The sequence below is a fragment of the Prosopis cineraria genome, unplaced genomic scaffold (assembly GCF_029017545.1).
Source record: "Prosopis cineraria cultivar Desert tree isolate PC_DT_omini unplaced genomic scaffold, ASM2901754v1 PC6, whole genome shotgun sequence".
NCBI lineage: Eukaryota > Viridiplantae > Streptophyta > Magnoliopsida > Fabales > Fabaceae > Prosopis > Prosopis cineraria.
The window spans coordinates 29,645,009-29,654,735 of NW_026555337.1; the positions used below are offsets into that span (position 1 = coordinate 29,645,009).

The 9,727-nt window shown below is 31.2% G+C and overlaps 1 pseudogene; it reads right to left on the bottom strand.

The window, feature by feature from the left end:
* Positions 1 to 413: 413 nt before the first annotated feature.
* On the bottom strand, positions 414 to 9,137 carry LOC129314049 (uncharacterized; annotated as a pseudogene).
* Between the last annotated feature and the right edge of the window lie 590 nt (positions 9,138 to 9,727).

Consider the following 9,727-nt stretch of genomic DNA (forward strand, 5'->3'; position numbering starts at 1 on the left):
AGTTGAAGAGAATGAATGCCATACATTAACCTATTGGGCCATTTGATTAAGAGAAAGGTAATGATTTTCCTATCCTTATCGAGGTTAGAAATTGATGCACATATGCATTATTCTACTTCCTTTAAGGACACCACTCTTGGCTATGATTCAAATGATATATCCATGATTAATAAAGGTCATGTTAGTTCTATAGAGTATTTTAAATCTTTATCAGACATTATAGTTGAGGATAAGTGTAGGGGTATGTTAGTTGACATGGTTGAATATGATAATTCCATATATGAGTATGAATCCTCTTTGTCTACTAAAAATGATAAAGATGATATTTTTCATAGGTCATATTCTTGCACTTGTGTTGGTGATGTTGTATGCATGGATTGTATATATTCATTTTTGACTGACTTTGATTCTGTCTAGTGTGAGAAAACTAATAATGATAATAAGGATAATTCTAAAATTTTGTTTAATGCAATTATGTATAGTGAATCTACAAGACAAATACTTTCTTGTGACTTGCGACTTGACATAATGGAAATGGAAAGTATTTGTACTACATCATTTGATACTTTGATGGCTCTTAATGATAGGAGCCCAATTGACTTTCTTAGTTGCTTAAGATATCAAGATGTTCTTGTATTTTACTTGACTAAACATCGCTTTGAATCTTCTCAGATAATCTTTATTAGTCTTGATTCTGTTGATGTTATAGTTTGTAGAGGAGATACTATCATTAGTTTTATAGCCTCTATGCAGGATAATCATTTTAAAAGCTCATTTAATCACTAAGACATTCTATATTTGCTTAAACCTTTATTGAATGATCTTAAACCTCTACCAAAAGGAAGAGAGTTGAGAATCATAATGGAAGGTTACATGTTTGTTATCTAGGGTAAGAACTTTCACTATAAGAAATTGAAGAGATTTAAACATCCAGTTATCTCATTTCCTTTCACTTTTTACCTTGCATTGATATTACTTTGATACACTTCATGTTATGCTTTGTAGAGGTATAAGGGAAGAGACATGTCCAGTAGTAAAAAATAAGGACATTGCATTTCATTTGCATTCATACATTGCATTTAGGTTGTTTTCCCCTAACCTTAGTTGAATGCATTGAGGATAATGCATTGACGAAGTGTGGAGGGAGTGTATTATTTTTGTTCTAAGTTTTAGATTCATGCATTGCATTACATTTCTTTGCTATTTTGAAAAAAAATTGAATTTTTTTTTGAAAAATATTTATGGTTTTGGATTGGAATTGTAAGCTTGGAAAGGATTGACATAGATATTTGAAGTTAAAGCCAATATCATTTAATTGTAATTTAGATAATTTGGGTGTATTGTTTATCTTTCTTGAGTTTGGAATAACATTGCCTTTAATGGAAGATGAATTCTTGCCTCATACTTTGACTTTATCCATTTTGTGTTATTCCCACTTGCATTAGATATTCCTCAAGAACTTGTTTTCATCCTTATTTGAGACAACATATTTGGTGTGCATAATTAGAAGATGATTTAAGCATTCATTTTCATAGCCATTTCGTGTCACTTAAAGGCCTACCTTGCATGTCAGATCTTTTACAAACTCTTTGAACCTATTTTTCCATTTCACTCCGTTCATTTCATTGTTTCATTAAGATGTATCTATTTAATTCTTTAGCAATGAGTGCAATGTGATGTTTCTATTAATTAGTAAATGTAAGTTATTATTGATGTTGTATCTTGTGCTTAAATGATGGTGTTAATAATGTGTTGGTGTTGATGTTCTGATTGGAACCTTTGGAACTAAGTAGGGATACTTGAAAAGAAATAGGAAAAAAAGAAAGAAAGAAAATTGAAAAAGAAAAGAAAAAAAAGAAGATATGATGGAGAAAAAGAGAAAGAAAAGAAGTGAAAAACAAAAAACAAAAAGTGAATAAAAGAGTTCTTGGAGTATTTAGTTCCATCATGATTATCATTTATACTAGTAGACGCTTACCTTGCATTGTTTTTACTATTGAGCTACTTGCTCCTACTTCCTATATACTCTCCACCTACTCCATTCATGACCATTTTATCTAAAAAGTCCTATTTATTTTACTTGTGCATGCTTATTTGGCAATGTAGATTTAGGATGTTTACAAGTATATGGCAAGAATTCTATGCAAGTGTGCTGAGTGAAATTGATCCTAAACACTTGTGATATGAGCCAAACACTTACCTTTTTGTGTGGTTATCCTTTTACTCTAGTCGGCTAAGCTTTATGCCTAGATTGTTCTCTTTGCAATTGGATTGTATTGGTTGTAGCATGAATGATTGATATGGCATCATAGACCAAGGTTATGAAATTGATTCTCTTTTTGGTTTTAATTTTGGTCTTGGAATTATATTTTGCCTAGGAGAGCAAAATTCTTAGTGGGGGGAATTTCGATAACTACTATCTATTTACATCATTTTCATATTGTTTTCCCTAGCTTTTGACACTTTTTATGGTATTTTGTGCATATTATAAGAATTTAAAATCATTTGGGATACTTTTATAATTCCCAAAATTGTTAGGGCAAAGTGAAAATTTAAGAAAGTTTAAGGGCAAAACTGTAATTTCTGAAAATAATTTCTAAACAATAAAAAGAATAATCATTTTCTAATTTTTAGTTCTTCACTAATCACATGAGTTTAATTTGAGTTAATTTAATTAAGATTGTGAGTTATTCACTAAAATATCCTTTAAAGTACACACCTTTTGCACTTTAATTGTACTTTTCATAAACTTCGAAAGTGTTCTAGATTTAATTTTTTGTAATCAATAACTCCTAGGAATCTTCTCATAACTAAATTCATCTCCTAATATTTCATTTAATCACATTAATTCATTTCACCATATTTTGATAATTTACATCTAAGTTGGATAAATTCATAAGACATAGAATTATTTGTGCACAACTTGCTATTTAATGAGTTTGTTGTCTGTTTTAGGCCATGGAAAGCTCTTGGATGATGATGGAAGCCCCCTTGCACGAAATTAAGCCTTTATATGTGCTATTTTGATGATCAAAAGGTCACAAAAAGTTGATGAAATCTTAAGAAAGCACAAGGATAGTCATGACAATTCCATCTCCCAAAATTAATTCCCTTTTCCCTTATTTTTGTTTTTCATTTTTCCATCATCTCCATCATGTTATTTTTGAAATTCTCCTTCCATTTTCTGATTATTAGTTGTCTTCCATTTCCATTTATTACTTTTTAAATAATTTATGGCCATACATAAAATACCATATGAAAGGACCCTTAGATGCACATAAGGCTCACATCAATTTATGGCACTTGGTGATCATGATTCCTAACCAATAGATTGATCTAAATGAGCCTCAAACACCCTAAAATAATTAAAATTTTTGCTCCACAATAACAGCCCCCTCATTCACATTTTTACTCATCTTCATCTTTTCCCTTAAGAACCCCCATAAATCCTAGCCTCTATTCCACCACTTCTCTATCTTAAAACCCTCCATTTCACCATCCTAACCCACCATTCAACTCCCTTAAAAATTCACACCATAACCCATTTAAAAAAATCTATCATCTACTTTATTTCCATCATGGCCAAATCTCAAGGTCTTCAACTATGGTAGTTTTCAAAGTTAGTCAACAAGGATAAGCTATAGGGATGTTGATGAGGAGTGGCTAGGCTTGCCTTCTCTTCCAAGGATGCATGGATATCTCTCTTTGATCTCTTGAATTTTGGGAGTTTCTCTTATCTCTTACCTCTTATTTAATTCCTTGAATTTTGATACTTATGACATTGCAATGATAATAGTTGTTAAAATTGAACTTTGTGATATTTGGTTGAGTATTATATGAGATAACCATGTTTCTTGTTTTTCAATTGAGGTTCTATCATAGTAATTTTAGTGCTATCCAAACATTTATTTTATTCAATCCCTTGTTGCATTAAATTTCTAGTTGCCTTTTGTGAGCTTGTGAGTCACGATCATGCATTAAACACACTTGGGGTTGGCTAGTGATTTTCTTAATCAATTTGAGGTCTCATTTGGTTAAGGACAATGTTAGAATTGGCAATTAACTTGATAATCAAATGGTCTTTTTTAACCATAGTTAGTTCTAAGGTTTAATTTAGGGTTTTAGTTAATCTAAAGAACCTAAGAGTACTAAAGTCCTAGTGGTTACTAGGATGACTTTAAAACCAATTAGGGTTAAAATAAAATTAATTAGATAGAACAAGGATAAGAGAGGGAGTTCATGTGTAACATCCTAAATTTCTTAATCCTGTGATTAGTTGTTAATTAAGAGTAAAGTGGTAATTAGTATGAGATTAGAGATTTGAATGATTAATTGATAATTTGTGTCCTTGGGGTGTTAAATGAATAGACATGGGTGAGAGGATTGTGTTACGAGTCAAAGCAAGTGCGTGTGATGAGAATTCTTCTCACTATGCCAGGCGTGACGGCTTCTGTTAGATGTGTCATGGCACATGGACCAAAAAATGACCCCTTAAGTCATGAATTTTGTAATTTAGTTAGGCTTAATGCTAGCTTTGCTTTGGCTCACTCTAAGACTATAATCTTAGATTGGGGTTAGTTAAGGTATTAACTAAGTCTTGGTTAATATAACTAAGTCACTAAAACCAAAGAGAAGAGAGAAGAAACCAAACTAGCTAGATTGTGATCAAACAAGGATAGGTGACCAATTCTACATAGTAGTTCCTACTTTTAACAGGTTTACAAAAACCCACTCTATTCTCTCTAGAATTAGGTTAATTAGCTTAATTAGTTTTGAGATTAAATCTGTCTCAAATCACCTTTAACTTGTAGCAGACTTCAAATCTAAATTTTTAAACTAAGCCTCCTCATAGAGATCGACTTATGCTCACACTAATACTATATTAGTATAGCTTAGTATTATTTGCTAGAGTAACGATAATTTTTAGTTCATACTACTCTATCTCTTATGTATAGTTTTACCTATTAATCAATTATTGCGCTTATTCAAGTTACTAGGAATTTTGTCTTACTTCGTTACTTCATGTTTATAGGTGTCAAGAGTCAAAAGAGGTTAAGAAAGGAAACGCGAGAAGAGTAGTTATGTTTACACAAATTGCAATGCTACTCTGGAGTAAATGAATGTACATTTATGTATAATGTTTAAGTTACCAACTAGCATGCAATTATGTATATATTATTTAGGTGACTTTCTTGTACCATCTTTTATGCATCTTCGCTATTTATGTGAGTGCGTGTAAATGTGATAGGTGACTTAAATTCTACTACAAGGAAGTATGTATATCTATATGACCTTGTGAAATTTTGCTTCATAACATGTGAAAAGTGCTATTTCCTTAGCTTGTGGTGCCTAGAATTTAAGTACCTGTGTAAAGCTAGAGGTGTGTGCTAATGAGCAAAATTTAAGAATTTGAAAGTGATCAATTTGTTCCACTAGTGTATTTATATGTTTTGTAATATTCTGCATGTGTGTGAATCAGGTATTGTTTATGAACCTTGACTATATGGTGAGGCCAAGCCCCATATGTGCAAGTCAATTATATGTAAGTGGAACATGTAAAGATGTGCATGTGTGATAATGTTTTTAATTATACATACTATTATGGAAAGCCCATGTAAGCCTACTAGGTGAAAAGTGGCATTGAGTGGTCAAATTGTGGGTATGATGTGTGATATATGACGTGATGTGTTAATTAGGTGTATTTAGTATTTTTAGACTTGGTTCAAGGCCCCATGTGGTCTAATGAAGTAAAGAATGAGATTTAAATGTTTAAAGTGCTTTTCTAAAACAAAAATGTCTTTTTACACCTGAGTATCTAAATCGAGATCGGATTGTTGGATCCTGTTTGAACTTGCTTCATTAGTTAGCTTGTCCTACGAGCTTTGTATAGGTATTTGAATTATTTTGATTGGACATCATATGTGAGGTTGTGTTGTTCACAAATGTCATAGATGAAATATCAACTTGAGGATTTTGGAATCAAAATAAGGAAGTGCCAATCAAGTGTGACAACAACACCACAATATGCCTCACCAAGAATCTTGTTCTTCATTCAAGTACCAAATATATTAACATCAATCATCTCTTCATCAAAGATCATGTTTGGAAGAAGGACGTCTTGGTGGAGTTCATCCCTACTAATCTCCAACTTGTTGACATTTTCACTAAACCTCTCAGAGCAAAGAAATTTATATATATATATATATATATAAAGAGAATTGGGTTTATTAAATCTCAATGAATTATAAGTATTTCTAACTCTATTTTTGATTTAAAATTTTAATTTTTAAACATATATTAACTGTCACACCCAAAAATGCGATGTGGACGATGCGCGAGAGTGGAGGTTCCAGCCTTCGAAGCAAAAACCGACGGAATGAGAGTCGCCACCAAAATTTTGAGGAAAATCTTGGGAAATCGTTTAAAGGTGATAAAGACAGTTTGCAAAATTAAAAAATAGTTTGAGAGTCAATTGAGTATGGAGAAGGTGTTAGGCATCTCACGACACCCATTCGTGAGAACGGTTACCCAAAATTTGTTGTGCAAAATTAATATGGCTTCAAAGTTATTTTAATTATCCCTTTCTTATTCACTTGTTGGATATAAAAAATGATAATAATTAAGTGAGAAATATTTATTTATTTATAAGGGAGGACTTGACTCAGAATCAGACTCTGAGGCCTACGTACCCTGCGATGGGGATCAAAGTTCATGTAGTTTGAGATAAAGACTAGTCTCAATGGTTTTCTTTATTTGTAATTTTCATAAATAGAGAAAGTTAAATGAAAATAACTTACCAATTGCAAACAAAATAATTTTTTAAAATGTGGGTTGATGTGTTTTAATTTACAAATATAATTTAGCTTCACTTTCTTACTCCCATTTTATATTTTGAAAATGTTTTTGTTGTTATACTTTCTCTTATTTTAAAGATTCACTTTGTCAACATAGAAAAATAATTTAAAAGAGAAAATTTCTAATATGCCTATGAAGACTTATTGTCACTCGTGGACATTTAAATGACCTTAATGCCTTTTAAAATTCTATACTTTCCTTACAATATAAAATCTTAGATTATTTACAAAATATTTTATTTTAATATTTTTTTATATATTGAAAATTAATTCAATGTGTCAATGAGGACTTTTATCACTCATGATAAAAAGTATGATAAAAATTGTAATCGTTATACCAACAGAGTCTTATTAACTCACACGATAAAACGATTATCCTAAATGTTTGTGGAGATTTTTTTTTTAAAATCTCACGTGACAAGAGGATCTAACCATCTAAGTATGATTATAATTTAAATACCTTAATTTAATTAATTAATAATTAAAGAAAACAAGCATGTATTATATTATTATTTACAATATTCATTCATTCATTTATTATATAAATTAATAACCATGACATCTGCAAGGACTTTTTATCCTACATAACGAGGCGATTAAGCTGAATATTTGTAGAGATTTTAAAATCTCACATGATAAATGATTAAATAATATAGATTAAATATATTTTTTATACGTAATTATACAACATGTATTTTTAAATATAAAAATCTTAATCGTTATACCTGCGAAGCTTTATTAACTTACATGGTAAGATGATTATTTTAGATGTCCATAGATATTCAAAAATCTCATATGATCAAAATATTTAATACATTAATTTAATTAATTAATTTTATTATTTAAAAATATTTATAATTTTATTTACAAAATTTATTTATTTATTTACCATATAAATTGAGAATCACAAAATCTGTGAGGATTTATTATCCCACACGATGATACACTTAATTTAAATCTTTACAAAGATTCTTGAAATATCACATGAGACATAAATATTTTATTGATTTAAATTAAAAAGGAGAGTTAATTTTAACCGTGAGCCATTAGAACCCATATTAATATATAAGTTTATATATATAAATTATATTTTCATACTTGTAAAATCTTATTAAATTGCACGATATGAAATCACTTTAATTGTCTATGCAGATTCTTAAAATCTCACATGACAAATAAATCAAAGGCCACGAAGGTTAATATTATGATCAAACCATATCCAAAACAATTAGCATGAAATTAACAAGTTTTCATGATTAATAAGCAAGTACAATGATAAATTTTCAAATACTAGGAAGCTAGAAATTCAATTGAACTATATTCTTTGATCACTAAGAGCTATAAGATCATATCTAGTCCCACATGTAGTTGGACAATAATCCATGACAATTTAGAATAAAAATGTGATTCAAACCCATAACCTTTAGTCGATGCTTTAAAACTTGAGAGCATACACTTATATTTCCTAATATATCATCAAACAACTAAATTTGGATAGCTCTCACAGTACAAGCAGTAAGATCATGAAATCACAATTTTGAAGAACTAGATTGCTAATCCATCTTTAAGCATTTAAATGATTTAAACATGCATTAATTACCAAGTCAGAACAAACACTCACTCAATACATGCCATATAAAAAATTAAACCAAATTTCACCCATCCGTTCTACAACATATGTGCACACAAAATTTATCACTACTATAATCGCCTTAGCAAATCTTCAAGCAAAATATTTTATCCAAACCTGTGTTAATGCAGGCTCAACGCATTTTTTAAGAGTAAAGTCAAGACCTTACCCATGGACCAGGTTATTTTGAATCATATGCCACACACAGTGCCATGCATCTTGTGAAAACACAAGAGCCATAATCTCAACAAAGGCTGTACAAGGAGGCAAATGAAGGTCTATGTACTATCTTGGTTCCTCCTCTGTTACTTTATGAACTTCACGATCACCTCTCCTCTTTGTCATCAGGTTTAAGTACTTCTCTGCATTGAAATACTCAACCCCCAAGTCTTTATCCCATATAAATACATAGTCGTAGGGTGCCACAATATCTGGATGCAAAAATCATTTTGCATATCACTGTTTCATTTATTTGTGAGCATTCACATGAATAGCTTGCTTCAACCACCCAAACTCATCCCATTCTGTGGTATGTCTGTCATAATAAAATAGAAGGATCGTAAGGTTCTCTAAAACTTTTTCATTGTTACATTAATTTTCTTTTCCTGATCATAACCAACAGTGAAAGTCACCAAGTACCTTGGCTTAGATGTTTAATCTCCCTCAAATCTTTGGTCTCTTTCTTTTCTTTCTCCAGAGCTCTCAGTCCTCTCTCCTATACTCGGTCCTCTCTCATCCTCCTCTTCTCAGTTCTCCCTCTCTCTCTCTCACTCAAAGCTTCTCCTCTCCAGAAATCCTAGATTTCTTAGGCTTTTGGTCCTCTCTCCAGAACCCAGCTCTCTCGTTCTCAGTTCCTTCTTGTCCGTCTCCTTCTTCTGCTATAAGCTTCAAATCCTACTTAAAGTGCTCAACGCCCGTTGCATGCAGCTCGTCTCTTTGACTCCTGCGCTTGTGTCTGTGAGTTTCTCTTCTGCTATTTGCTTTAAGTGTGGTCGAATCTGCTCTTTCTCTCTCTCTACGTTTTCATCTGCTGTGTAAGTGTTATGTATGTGTTGCGTTTTTGCTCAATTTTTCTTTTCTTTTGCAATTTGCATGTGTGTCTTCTACAAAGTGAAGCTTTTTTTTTGTCTTCCTCTGTGTTTTTGTCTACATTTCTTCTTTGTCTACTGTGTGCATGCGTGCATTTTTGATTCTGTTTCTCTTCTTCTGCTGGCCGAAAGTATTTCTTTTCTTTGCTTCTGCA